This window comes from Physeter macrocephalus, chromosome 1 (assembly GCF_002837175.3).
Source record: "Physeter macrocephalus isolate SW-GA chromosome 1, ASM283717v5, whole genome shotgun sequence".
Lineage (NCBI taxonomy): Eukaryota > Metazoa > Chordata > Mammalia > Artiodactyla > Physeteridae > Physeter > Physeter macrocephalus.
Window position 1 is genome coordinate 140,864,513 of NC_041214.2, and position 16,141 is coordinate 140,880,653.

Sequence of the window (16,141 nt, forward strand, 5' to 3'; positions counted from 1 at the left end):
ACTATAAAACACTGATGAAAGAAATTAAAGATGATACAAACAGATGGAGAGATACACAATGTTCTTGGATTGGAAGAATCAATATTGTGAAAATGATTATACTACCCAAAGCAATCTACTGTTTCAGTGCAATCCTTTTCAAACTACCAATGGCATTTTTCACAGATCTAGAACAAAAATTTTCACAATTTGTATGGAAACACAAATGACGCCAAATAGCCAAAGCAATTTTGAGATAGAAAAATGAAGCTGGAGGAATCAGGCTCCCTGACTTCAGCCTATACTACAGAGCTACAATAATGAAGATAACATGATACTGGCACAAAAACAAAAATATCGATCAATGGAACAGGATAGAAAGCCCAGAGATAAACCCACAGACATATGATCACCTTATCTTTGATAAAGGAGGCAAGAATATACAGTGGAGAAAAGACAGCTTCTTTAATAAGTGGTTCAGGGAAAACTGGACAGCTACATATAAAAGAATGAAATTAGAAAACACCCTAAAAGCATACACAAAAATCAACTCAGAATCCATTAAAGACCTAAATGTAAGGCCAGACATGGCAAAACTCTTAGAGGAAAACATAACCAGAATACTCTATGACATAAATCATAGCTATATCCTTTGTGACCCACCTCCTAGACAAATGGAAATAAAAACAAGAATAAACAAAAGGGACCTAATGAAACTTAAAAGCTTTTGCACAGCAAAGAAAACCATAAACAAGACGAAAAGAGAATCCTTAGAATGCGAGAAAATATTTGCAAATGAAACAACTGACAAAGGATCAATCTCCAAAATATACAAGCAGCTCATGCATCTCAATATTAAAAAAACAAACAACCCATTCCAAAAATGGGCAGAAGACCTAAATAGACTTTTCTCCAAAGAAGATATACAGATTGCCAACAAACAAGTGAAAGGATGCTCAACATCTCTAATCATGAGAGAAATGCAAATCCAAACTACAATGAGGTATCACCTCACACCAGTTAGAAAGGCCATCATCAAAAAATCTACAAACAATAAATGCTGAAGAGGGTGTGGTGAAAAGGGAACCCTCTTGCACTGTTGGTGGGAATGGAAACTGATACAGCCACTATGGAGAACAGTATGGAGGTTCCTTAAAAAAACTAAAATTAGAACTACTATACAACCCAACGATCTCACTACTGAGCATATACCTTGAGAAAACCATAATTCCAAAAGAGTCATGTACCACAATATTCACTGAAGCACTATTTACAATAGCCAGCACATGGAAGCAACCTAAGTGTCCATCGACAGGTGAATGGATAAAGAAGATGTGGCACATATATACAATGGAATATTACTCAGCCATAAAGAGAAATTAAATCGAGTTATTTGTAGTGATATGGATGGACCTAGAGACTGTCATACAGTTTGAAGTAAGTCATAAAGAGAAAAACAAATTCTATATGCTAACACATACATATGGAATTAAAAAAAAAATGGTTCTAATGAACCTAGGGCCAGGACTGGAATAAAGACACTGACGTAGTGAATGGACTTGAGGGCATGGGGAGGGGGAATGGTAAGTTGGGATGAAGTGAGAGAGTGACATGGACATGTATACACTACCAAATGTAAAATGGATAGCTAGTGGGAAGCAGCCACATAGCACAGGGAGATCAGCTCGGTGCTTTGAGACCACCTAGAGGGATGGGATAAGGAGGGTGGGAGGGAGACGCAAGAGGGAGGGGATATGGGGATATATGTATGCATATTGCTGATTCACTTTGTTATACAGTAGAAACTAACACAACATTGTAAAGCAATTATACTCCAATAAAGATGTTAAAAAAAAAGTGTTGGGCTTCCCTGGTGGCACAGTGCTTAAGAATCTGCCTGCCATTGCAGGGGACATGAGTTCGAGCCCTCATCCTGGAAGATCCCACATGCCGCAGAGCAACTAAGCCCGTGTGCCACTACTACTTAGTTTGAGCTCTAGAGCCCATGAGCCACAACTACTGAGCCCGTGTGCCACAACTACTGAAGCCCGTGTGCCTAGAGCCTGTGCTCTGAAACAAGAGAAGCCACCGCAATGAGAAGCCCAAGCACCACAACAAAGAGTACCCTCTGCTCGCCACAACTAGAGAAAGCCCGCGTGCAGCAACGAAAACCCAATGCAGCCAAAAAAATAAACAAATAAATAAATAAATAATTTCTTTTTAAAAAGTGTTAAATTGTGCATCCCCATAAAGATTTGTTGATGCCCTAATTCCAAGTACCTGTGAATATAAACTTATTTGAAAATAGAATCTTTGTAGATGTAATCAAGTTAAGATGAAATAATTAGGGTGGGTCCTAATCCAATATGTCTGGTTCCTTACAAGAAGAGGAGAATGCCATGTGAAGAGACTCACAGGAAGAACACCATATGATGGCAGAAGTAGAGATTGGGGTAATGCATCTCAAGCCATGAAATGCCAACGATTGATGACCTCTGCCAGCAGCTAGGAAGAGGAGAGGAAGAATTCTATCCAGAGTTTCAGTGGGAGCATGACTTTTCTCAGACTTCTCACTTCCAGAACTGTGAGAATAAATTTCTGTTATTTTAAGCCACCTAGCTTGCGTTACTTTGTTATGACAGCCTTTGGAAACTAATACACAGAGTAAGTATTATTGGGTATATTAGGTGAGCACAAATATTAAAATAAATTTAGAACCACTTTAGATTTAGTAATAATAATCATAATCAGTATCCCATATACAAAAAATATATCTTCAGATAGGTCTGAAAAAGAGAATGTATTACACTTTTAGTATATGTCAACTATTATACCTGAAAGAGTCCAATTTAACAGACTATCAGCTTTTGCCTATGATTATATTAATGACCATGTGATATCAGTTTTATGCACAATAAACCAGGAACACAAGTTCATATTGTTCCTTTATTATGCTGATATTCTCTTATATTTCTAAAACACAATAGAATGTAATCAAATATCTCCATTTCTTTGGAAGTATTGATGAAAAATACAATGATAGATAGACAGCAGGTGAATTATATTCTTCTGTCATCTCTTTGGTGTGTGTGGAAATGATTGTTATTCAGATGACTGAAGGGTTTCCTCAATATTTTACTTGCTTTCATTACTGTATTAACATATTACTTCTTCTGCAAGATGTTCCAAAAAAGCATATATTCACTCTTCATGAAAGCAGATTTAACATAGCCTGCTTTTGAAAAAATATAAATGTGGAAAAGTTAGAATTTGTATAGATAGATCTTTGAACTTACATTAAACTCTGTCAACAAGTCTATTTTTAAAGAAAGATTTTATTACAAGAAGCCGAGGTTTTTATACTATTTTATTTGATATAATTGCATTTAAAATAGTAATGAAAAACAATATTGCACTCGAGTGCATGTCTCCAAATAGAAAATGCTACAAAGTTTTCTCTCTACAAAAGATGTGTTATCTTGTTTCCATTTTCCTTTCTTTATTGAAATAGATGCTGTGAAATAGTTTATTAGAGTAGTACGAATTGTTTTGTACTTTTAGCACTTCACATTTTCTATTTTTTCCCAGATAAATTTGTTTAAAAGGAATATTCTAAGTATATAAGCTTTTATACACAATTCATTTTGATCATAGGTCAATTGGGTTAGACAAAACAAGATCTGTCCTAGAAAATAAAGCCAATATGGGGAAAAGGCACCTATCAAATTAATTTCACTAAATCAACACAAACATTATATTTCAATAAGAACTTAAAAAGAAGTGTTTGTGCATTGTAGCAATCAAAGGTTTTATCTAGTTACTCAAGTTGTTTTAGATTAATATGTACATATACAGAGTGAGTGTCAGAACAATAGTCCTGAGACTCTATTCAGAGTATTTTCTTTCATACCATAAATAGGTAAGATTTTCTGTTTTGTCACATTTTGTATCAGAATTTTTAAAACATTTTTCAAGCTATTCCACAGCATTCACCGGGAAACAATACTAAAGAGTATTTAGCTAATCAGCTAAAATTAATAAATTAATAGAATATACAGTAAACCTCCGTAGGGGTAATACACCACTTCTTTAAGACTTACTTTGAGTTTTCAATAATAGATGTCATGTATTTAATGATAGAAAATGCACAATTTAATACAAATAAGAATAAAATAAATTCAGAAAGGAAACCAGGTAACTAAAGATATGGATTCTTGAGAAAAAGAAAAAAAGATAAAGTACTTTGTAGCTAAGGTTTTTGTTTTGTTTGTGATTGTTGTGACTGTTTTTTTAAAATTCATTTTTGTTTTCAGGCTGAAGCTCTAAACATTGTGAAGCAAGCAAAATGTCAGAAAGAAAGTTTGGAAAACTAGTTAAATTACTCACTTATAAAAACTCACCTCTTTTTGGAAACATTTCCAATTTTCATACAGCTTCCACTTTTCCTGTCCCATGAGATCCTGTTATGGCCTCTGATTCTTTATTCTTTATCCTACTCCAATAAATATCTATTAAAAATAAATAAATTATAAAATTGCTTATAAATTATAACCTGATTAATAAGTCACTAAAATAAAGGAAGAATCTTTTTCATGGGAAAAAAGAAAACCCATTTGAAAGACAAAGAGGTACCTTATTACTGACAGTTGCTTGCACCATTCCTACTGCCACAGGACATCAGATGTTTATGAGGCCAGAAGTATGGCCACCTTTTGTGATGCAAAATAGACATTCAAATGGAAAGGGGCAACACAACACACAACACAACTAACACATAAATTGGAAAAGGATATACAAGAGCATGCCAAAAAAGAAATCGAGGGGCATTCACTGTATATATAATCAGATTGCTTCACTACACATAGGGCAGACTTATCCCATCACAATCATCTGAGCACTCTGATTCCCTACTGGGCAGAATAAAGCAGGTTGTCTGAAACAGCTGTTTTCATCATGTCATTCTAACACTCTATTGGGCAAAACAGTTTCTGGGGAGTGTGATTTTAACACAACTGTAAATAGAGCCTATGGTCAGAGTCTACTCCCACACTATAAAGTCAGTTCTCTGGTTAAAGATTCTATCGTGATATGTGGATTTAATAAACCATAAGTCCCTACCTGAACTCTGTGGATAAAAAAGTAAATATTGATAGAAACTTAGAGTGTGTCTATTCTTGGGGAAATAAACCATTACTCCTTCCAGTTTAAAAGGAGGCCAATGTAGTCAACTTGCCACCAAATAGTAAATTGATTTCCTGGAAGAACAACTCCATATTAGGAACTCTGACTTCTTATTATTGGAAATTTGGGTATTCAATCTTGCTGGCCATGACAAGTGAGAATGCATGCTATTGGTTCCATCTATAACTTAACGTAGGCAAGTATGACTTCCTCATTTGTGTGACCATCATGGCATCAGTACAGTGGTTCTTAATAAAAACTTGCTAACATCCCATAAACAAAACGAAAAGACGACCTACAGAATGAAAGAAAATATTTGCAAACGATGTGACTGAAAAGGGATTAATTTCCAAATATACAAACAGTTCATACAGCTCAATATCAAAACACACACACACACATACAAAACCAATCAAAAAATGGGCTGAAAACCTAAGTAGACATTTCTCCAAGAAAGACATACAGATGGCCAACTACCACATGAGAAGATGCTCAACATTGCTAATCATTAGAGAAATGCAAATCAAAACTACAAGTTATCATGTCAGAATGGCCATCGTCAAAAACTCTACAAATAGTAAATATTGAAAAGGTTGTGTAGAAAAGGGAACTCTTCTACACTGTTGGTGGGAATGTAAATTCCTGCAGCCACTATGGAGAACAATATAGAGGTTCCTTAAATAAATTAAAATAGAGTTACCATATGATACAGCAATCCTACTCCTGGGCATACATACAGAGAAAACTGATTCGAGAAGATACATGCATCCCAATGTTCATTGCAGCACTATTTACAATAGCCAAGACATAGAAGCAACCTAAATGTACAGTGACAGATGAATGGATAAAGAAGAAGTGGTATATCTATATATATCTATATATATAGATCTATCTATCTATCTATATACAATAAAATATTACTCAGCCATAAAAAAGAATAAAATAATGCCATTTGCAGCAATATGGATGGACCTAGAGATTATCATATTAAGAGAAGTAAATCAAAGACAAATATCATATGATATCATTTATATGTGGAATCTAAAAAAATTGATACAAAATAACTTATTTATAAAACAGAAAATGACTCACAGACATAGAAAACAAACTTATGGCTACCAAAGAGGAAAGGGGAGAGGGGTAAATTATGTTTAACAGATACACACTACTATGTATAACATAGATAAACAACAAGGAGCTACTGTATATCAGAAGGAACTATATTAAATATCTTCTAACAACCTATAATGGAAAAGAATCTGAAAAAGAATATATATATGATATATATAATAATATATAATATATGTATATAACTGAATCACTTTGTTGTATACCTGAAACTAACACAACATTGTAAATCAACTATACTTCAATTAAAAAAAAATCTAAAGAAAAAGTAAACCAAAAAAAATCTTGCTAACTTCAACTTGCAAACTATTTTATATTTTCTGGTGGACATTAGTATGCAAGACAAAGATTCTCACACTTTGTGCCTACTCTCAAATATCCACCCACATATCTTTAATCCAGAACTCATTATCCCCGATCGTACAATCTTTTTGAATTTCTAGGCTACCTGGACCTATATGCTGGTGATGCTCTTGCTTGGCCCTGGAAGTGTAATTTTCAAATTCCAATGTTTTGCAGCTGAATCTGCTCAACTTTTTAACTTGTTACATCCAACAGAAGCCAGTTCATGATTGGCAGTTCCATATATTTGATGATTCCATGTTCCATGGTCAAGTCATTTATCTTTTCCAGGACCAGTAACAAAGAAGGCAATATTTTTCAAATGACACATAAGTCTGCTGATCACATGGCCTTGTTCCGAATACCAGGGCCCTGTGTAGTATATACATATATATATTCTACTGGAGCTTGCTATAAACTCCATACCTCATCCCTTCTTCACTGAAGACATCGCCAATAACTTAGTATCTATGGATTGTGGTTACAGGCTGCAGCTAGGGTAAGGGTTTCCTCATAGCAGTTTGTATTACCTACACTTCCCTGTTAACAGAACACACGCACTTCATTATAAAGTTTTCCAGGTGTGGGACAAAATGGAAAAGGGGAGAGATGGGCTTTAAAAGTTTTCCAGTCAAATATCAAAAAGAGTCAAATTATTTCATACATGGACAGTGGTCTATCATCACTACCTTAATCACTGGGACTGTGTAGAACATAAGAAAATGTAATTTCTTAGGGGATTTTACTGTAATTGAATTGATGTCTTCTATGTCACACACTACTTTAATATCTCTACCAGTGCTATATCGTATAACAAAGCATTTGCAAGTTCATTTGTCATAAGCAGTAATTTTCTAGTATGAGAAAATATTTTGGGAAGCTGAGTCAAAGTCCCCAAAATGAAGTGGCTAGAGAAGAAAATAAATTTAACTTAAGAAAAAATTATATATTCAACTAAATGTCTTCATTAAGAATAATAAAATAGTCCACATAACAGTGGATGATAGAGAAAAAGAAGCAAGTGTGTTATAAAAGAATATAGACCTGAGAAAATATGTTGGCCAAATTCACTGTAGAGGAAATTTTTCTTCCTCCATTGGATGTTCCATGTCATGGTGGACATTGAGGTATTGGGAGCTAATTCTTAGTGTAAGGTATTGCATAAGAATGATCGAAGTCAAAAATCGAAAGGTGATAAAGGAAATAAGGTATTTACTGACATCAGAGAGTGAAGTGGAAAAGATGGTTTTAAAACAGTTGTGCTGTGATCCACTTCTCCTTCAATTATTTTGGGCTGGGTGCTCTTGAGAAAGAAGGCAAGAAGGCAAGTGTCACAGTCTGATAGTTCTACAAAAATGATAATTGAACCTCTGGACAAATAGATCAGTGAAGTTTGTTAGGAGAATATCCCTATCTATGGAATGTTTTGAGCAATGATTTTCTTGTTTTGGATTTTTTATGATAAACAAAACTATAATATGTAAACTTATGAGACATGACTCCTTGAAGAATACCATGTAATAACTATCTGGGATTAACAAAAGAGGATATTTAATAACTTAAAGATCTCTGCTGTGTGGGGTGACCTACCATCCTCATTTAAAGATCTAACTTCTCTGGTCCAGAAAACATGTGTCAAACTTGAGAAGGGACAATTTGTGGAGTAAGTGGAACATCTTCTTTCTGCATTTTTTGCTTGTAACCTTGTAATTGTTAGTAAAGCTCGCTACTGGGAAAATATTCAATACGTTGCTTTGTGTGATTCCAATTAAACAATCAGATTTTTGTTTTAGCTTGTGTTCTACTTTTTAAGTACTTTGATGAAAATGATTTTGTGATACATTAATGAGAATTTTTCCATCTCAATTCATAGTTAAATTGGTTTGTACTTTTAACTTGTATATAACCTTTTTAAAGTTTGGATAATAAACTTATATTACTTTTATAAAAGAAACTGAGACCCATTCCCTACTTTTTAAGTTGAGGTATAGCTAAAACAGCATAAGAAGTTACATAGAGACTTGAGCATATACCCATGGTTTCTTATCACAACTAACTTAGTATTTAAAGTGATAGAACCATCAGGTTCCATTTGGTTTGTCGCTGACAATAGGTTATGTAGGGATCTCACTGTAGATTGCAGATATCATGATACTTTCTTCATAGTACCATGTGGGACTGTAGACTTCCATGACAGTCCAGAAGATTTGCCTCCAATTGGTGCCTAGAACAAAGCCTGAGATTTTTTTTAATAAAGAGTTGTAACTGTTGAGATCTATGTAACTGCTGAATTCTGTTGACCTTGGCCAAAATAAAAGCAGACTGGACCTATGGGATGATGTTCTTCCATGTCTGCACAGTTAATGAACAACATTCCCTTTCACTAGCAGGGTTGGAGATGAAGAGATACTAGAAAGTTGGGTGGGCTGGAGCATTGAATGGAGCTTCATCACAGAATTTCAACAGAAATCAAGGGTTTGCTTACTTGTTCAGCCCTCAATACCTGTGGCTGTAACTGTGTTTCTATCATCTTTACCTGGCTTTCCATCGTTTGAGAATGCTAATTACTTGAAAAACACAGGAATGCAAAATTTTAGCAGATAAAGAAATTTACAACTAACTTGAGAAGACTCAGTAATCTGAAAGAAGACCAAGCTAAATGTCCAAAATAGGTAGTTTCCATTATACGTAGAAGTGACAGAAGAAACTGACTTTAATTCAAGCCAAACTTAATAAGAATTTTAAGGAGTTAAACTTAAGATATGAAAAACACTTTCTGAAATTTTAAAGCAGCAATTTTAGAATTAAAAACTGTAAGAGATTAATTGAAAACAGGATTGTTACTTCTAAGTATCTGATTCACATGATTAGATTAGTGGGTCTTATGATTTTATGCTCATATATCCCCCTTAATATTTTTGAAAATTATGGACCTTTTTGCATGTTTTAAGGTGATATCTAAAATGAACTGCTCCAAGATTAAAAAGTTACAAATAAATGTTACCACTTTAGCATATTGCAAATAGTGACTTTACAAAATAAAAATGTTCATACCATTCATTATATCAAGAAATAAAAATGGCAAAATGTATCAAAAACACCACCAAAAACAATTTTCAAGTACACTAAAATAGTATTTTCTAAAGTTGGAAATTTTACACTAATCTTTCTTCTGGACCTCATATTTCCATATATTTCTTTCAGAGAATTTTATACCAGTGTAAAGTATTTTGTAATTCTAGCTATTTTTGATGATGATTCTATAATATTTATTTGCTATGTATATGTATATGAAGTAATTAAAAAAAATTCTTGTCACCATAAGGTTTTAAGTATTAAAAACAATATACTAGTTTGAGGTACTATTTTAGTCATATTGGTTATATTTTAGTTATATATTTTAGGCTATTGGTCTAGCATAAATATATTACTAATTTTAAAGTAATGGAAATGTATACCACTTATAAAGGTAAATGGGTCTTAATTCTCAATAGTTCATTTAGTTTTGTATGGTTATCTTTTATTTCTTGTAGGAGACAGGTTTCAAAACTTAGTCTATTGATAATTTCAATTTATATTAATGCAACATTGAGACAATTTGTTTAATATAAATAAATGCACACAAATGGGATGAGCTTCACTGTGCAATACCACTCAGCAATAAATCATGCAGTGCTCTGTTATAGAAAATTACCCATAATGATTATTCCATTGACAAATCAATTATTTATTCCATTTATTTTGAAAACACAGGACTGGAAATATGTGATGTACAAAATGATTTATTTCCCAGTTATTAGATACATTGATTAGACAATATTGTTTAAGAGTAAATAATAAAAATGAAAAGAAGAACAAGAAAATAATTATCACAAAAATTAGGATAATGGTTTCCTCAGAAAATAAAGTTGGTTATGTTTGGTTTGTGGCACAGCAGAGGATTCCAGAGAAAGAAGAGCTGTAACTGGATATGTAGTTATACCTTAAAACATTACACATATATATTACATATATGCTATACTTATTCTATATATATGCATATGTGTGTATATATGTGTAGATACATAACATTAGAATAAAATAAGACTTTAAAAAATATCAATAAATTACTAACCCACAGGCTAAAATTAGCAATAAGGGAATTTAGATAAAGTAATAAATTTCCTTGATGAAATTTTATGAAATAAATACAACAATATAGTTATCACCCATATCAAAATATTTGCATTAACTGAGCCTTTGGTGCCTCACTTACTCTCCCAACAAAGTTTACTATCCCACAAATTAATAATCTGTTTTAAACTTAATATAGATGGAAGTATTGGTATGTACTGTTGATCTTCTTTGGTTCACTCTTATGTTGTGAGATTCACCTATGTTGTTGAGAGGTCAATAGTTTTGTTTCTTTTTTTTTTTTCTTTCATGTTTGTATAGCAGTTCTGTCCAACTATGAATAATGTAATCCACATATGTAATTTTGAATAGCAATCACACCAAAAAAGTAAAAATAAACAAAATTAAATTTACAAATTTATCTTTTTTAATCCAATACATGCAGGTGGTATTGTATTAAAATATAACCAATATAAAATTAAGAACGAGGTATTTTACATTTTTTAAACTAAATTTTCAAAATCCACTGTGTATTACACTTACAGAACATCTGAAATCTAATTAGTCTAGATTGCAAGCCACTAGCCTCATGTAGCTAGTGGCTGCTATACTGGACAATCCAGCTGTTTAGCACTCCCTTATATTAATTTATTTGTCCATTCAACTGTTAATTATCATCTGCAATCTTTCTAGTTTGGGTCTATTACTATCAGTGTTGCTATGAATATTCTAATATATATTTCTTGGTGCTCATATATATGTAATTCCATTACATGTGTATTCAGGAGTGGAATTACTGATTTATAACCCATGGATTTGTTCAAGATTATAATCTTGTAACTTATAAGTTAAAGGCAAACAACTTTTCAAAGTGGTTGTACCAATTTACCATCCTCCCAGCAGTATGCAAGTGTTCCAGTTATTTCACATCCTCCCAAAGAGTTTATATTGTCATTTCTTTTATTAATTTTAGTCACACTGGGGGGTATGATTTTAAGTTGGATTTCCTTCATGAAAAATGGCATTTAGCACTTTTATGCATTTATTAGTCATTTTGATATCTCTTGTGTGTGAAGTACCCATTCTGATTTTTGTCTGATTTAAAAATTTATTGCCTGTCTTTACTTATTTGCTTTTATAAATTATTTACATATTTTGATATATATTCTGGATACACATACACACACATATTAAAGGATTTTCTTTACCAGATACCAAGACTTAGTATGAGTCTGTAGAAATTAAAGCAATGTGGGATGGGCAAAAGGACAGTTAAATAGAGTAAAGCAGAATAGGGAATCCTGAAACAGTCTCATGCATATAGGCACCTAACACATATCAAAAGTATATATATATATATATATATATATATATATACTATATGTATATATATATATACATATGTATATATATACATATGTATATATGACATGCATTAGGGAAAGTATGGCATTTTTAGTAAATAATGCTGGATAAATGAATAAGCCAAATAGATTTTTGGGTATCAGTATAAAACAAGAAAATGTGCTCAATCTCTCACTTACACCTTACACAATAATAAATGCCAGATAAATTGTAGTCCTAAATATAAAAAGTGAAATAAAAAGCTGTTTAAAAAATGTTTTAAAGGGCTTCCCTGGTGGCACAGTGGTTAAGAATCCACGTGCCAGTGCAGTGGACAGGGGTTCGAGCCCTGGTCCAGGAAGATTCCACATGCTGGGGAGCAACTAAGCCCGTGCTCCACAACTACTGAGCCTGCGCTCTAGAGCCTGTGTGCCACAACTACGGAAGCCTGTGTGCCCAGAGCCTGTGCTCCACAATGGGAGAAGCCACTGTGGTCAGAGATGCTCACAAGGCATCAAGTAGTGACCCCCACTCGCCACAATGGGAGAAAAGCCTGCGTGCAGTAGTGGAGACCCAACGAAGCCAAAAATAAATAAATTAATTAATTAATAAAATAAATTTATAAAGAAAAAAAAGAATGAAATAAAATTGATAAAGGGCTTCCCTGGTGGCGCAGTGGTTGAGAATCCACCTGCCAATGCAGGGGACACGGGTTCGTGCCCCGGTTTGGGAAGATCCCACATGCCGCGGAGCTGCTGGGCCCGTGAGCCATGGCGGCTGAGCCTGTGCATCCAGAGCCTGTGCTCCACAACGGGAGAGGCCACAACAGTGAGACGCCCGTGTACCACAGACACACACATGCACAAAAAAAAACAAACAAAAAAAGTGATAAAAAATTTGAAAAGATGAAAAGTTTAAAAAAATGTTTTAAAAACTTTTATTGAAGTATAGTTGATTCACAATATTATATTAGTTTCAGGTGTACAACATAGTGATTCAATATTTTAATAGATTATACTGTCTTTAAAGTTATTGCAAAACACTGGCTATATTTCCGTGTCATACAATATATTTTTGTTGCTTATCTATTTATACATAGTAGTTTCTATGTCTTAATCATTTACCCCTATCTTGCTCCTCTAGTTTGTCCTCTGTATCTGTGACTGTGTTTTTGATTTATTATATACATTTGTTTGTTTTATTTTTTCCCACATGTTTTTTTGTTTGTTTGTTTGTTTTCCACAGTGGATTCACCAATTTACATTCTCATCAACATTGTACAAGTGTTCCCTTTTCTGCACATCCTCACCAATATTTTCTGTTTGTGGTCTTTTTGATGACAGCCATTCTGACAGGTGTGAGGTGATATCTCACTGTGGTTTTGGTTTGCATTTCTCTGATGACTAGTGATGTTGAGCATCTTTTCATGTGCCTGTTGACCATCTGTATATCTTCTTTGAAAAAATTTCTGTTCAGGTCTTCTGCCTATTTTTTATTCAGGTTTTTTTTTTTTTTTTGATGTTGAGTTGCATGAGCTGTTCATATATTTTGGATATTAACCATATCATTTAGAAATAAATTTTCTCCCATTCAGTAGGTTGTTCAATTTTGTTTTGTTTATGGTTTCCTTTGCTCTACCAAAGATTTTAAGTTTAATTAGGTGCCATATGTTTCTTTTTTAAATTGTTTAAATTGTTATGCCTTATGAGACAGATCCAAAAATAGTGCCAGGATTTATATAAAGGAGTGCTGTGCCTATGTTCTCTTCTAGGAGTTTTATGGTTTCAGGTTTACATTTAGGTCTTTAACCCATTTTGAGTTTACTTTTGTATACAGTGTGGGGAAATGTTCTAATCTCATTCTTTTACATGTAGCTGTCCAGTTTTCCCAGCATCACTTATTGAAGAGACTGTCTTTTCTCCATTGTGTACGCTTGCCTCCTTTCTTGTAGACTAATTGACTATAGGTGTGTGGGCTTATTTTGGGCTCTCTATTCTGTTCCTTTGATCTGTGTGTCTGTTTTTGTGCCAGTATCATGCTGTTTTTATAACTATCTCTTTGTAGTGTAGTCTGAAGTCAGGGAGCATCATTCTTAGAGCTTTGTTCTTTTTTCTTAAGATTGCTTTGGCAATACAGGGTCTTTTGTGGTTACATATACTTTTTAAGATTATTTGTTCTAATTCTGTGGAAAATGTCATGGGTGTTTTGATAGGGGTTGCATGAAATAATAAAGCTTTTAAAAGCTAACCCAAGAAAATAATTTAATGACACTTGTATAGGAAAAACAGAAGGCATAAAGTAAATGTTGATTGGATTTCAACTTTTTAATGTCACATGTTTACTTACATCTGAGTCTTTTGCTAGTCTTTGATAAAATTTTATTGGAAAATTATGTAAATCATTGAACCCATTGTTAATAGACAATAAAATATTTAAAAGTTGCAAAAGGGCTTCCCTGGTGGCGCAGTGGTTGAGAGTCCGCCTGCCGATGCAGGGGACGCGGGTTCGTGCCCCAGTCTGGGAAGACCCCACATGCCGCGGAGCGGCTGGGCCCGTGAGCCATGGCCGCTGAGCCTGCGCGTCCGGAGCCTGTGCTCTGCAATGGGAGAGGCCACAGCAGTGAGAGGCCCGCGTACCGCAAAAAAAAAAAAAAAAAGAAAAAGAAAAAAAAAAAAAAACCGAAGAGCAAAGACAAGTCCGAAAGAGCAGAAAGGATTTAATAGGGCTTCCCTGATGGCGCAGTGGTTGCGCGTCTGCCTGCCGATGCAGGGGAACCGGGTTCGCGCCCCGGTCTGGGAGGATCCCACATGCCGCGGAGCGGCTGGGCCCGTGAGCCATGGCCGCTGAGCCTGCGCGTCCGGAGCCTGTGCTCCGCAACGGGAGAGGCCACAACAGAGGGAGGCCCGCATACCAAAAAAAAAAAAAAAAAAAAAACCATATCATTTAGAAATAAATTTTCTCCCATTCAGTAGGTTGTTCAATTTTGTTTTGTTTATGGTTTCCTTTGCTCTACCAAAGATTTTAAGTTTAATTAGGTGCCATATGTTTCTTTTTTAAATTGTTTAAATTGTTATGCCTTATGAGACAGATCCAAAAATAGTGCCAGGATTTATATAAAGGAGTGCTGTGCCTATGTTCTCTTCTAGGAGTTTTATGGTTTCAGGTTTACATTTAGGTCTTTAACCCATTTTGAGTTTACTTTTGTATACAGTGTGGGGAAATGTTCTAATCTCATTCTTTTACATGTAGCTGTCCAGTTTTCCCAGCATCACTTATTGAAGAGACTGTCTTTTCTCCATTGTGTACGCTTGCCTCCTTTCTTGTAGACTAATTGACTATAGGTGTGTGGGCTTATTTTGGGCTCTCTATTCTGTTCCTTTGATCTGTGTGTCTGTTTTTGTGCCAGTATCATGCTGTTTTTATAACTATCTCTTTGTAGTGTAGTCTGAAGTCAGGGAGCATCATTCTTAGAGCTTTGTTCTTTTTTCTTAAGATTGCTTTGGCAATACAGGGTCTTTTGTGGTTACATATACTTTTTAAGATTATTTGTTCTAATTCTGTGGAAAATGTCATGGGTGTTTTGATAGGGGTTGCATGAAATAATAAAGCTTTTAAAAGCTAACCCAAGAAAATAATTTAATGACACTTGTATAGGAAAAACAGAAGGCATAAAGTAAATGTTGATTGGATTTCAACTTTTTAATGTCACATGTTTACTTACATCTGAGTCTTTTGCTAGTCTTTGATAAAATTTTATTGGAAAATTATGTAAATCATTGAACCCATTGTTAATAGACAATAAAATATTTAAAAGTTGCAAAAGGGCTTCCCTGGTGGCGCAGTGGTTGAGAGTCCGCCTGCCGATGCAGGGGACGCGGGTTCGTGCCCCAGTCTGGGAAGACCCCACATGCCGCGGAGCGGCTGGGCCCGTGAGCCATGGCCGCTGAGCCTGCGCGTCCGGAGCCTGTGCTCTGCAATGGGAGAGGCCACAGCAGTGAGAGGCCCGCGTACCGCAAAAAAAAAAAAAAAAAGAAAAAGAAAAAAAAAAAAAAAC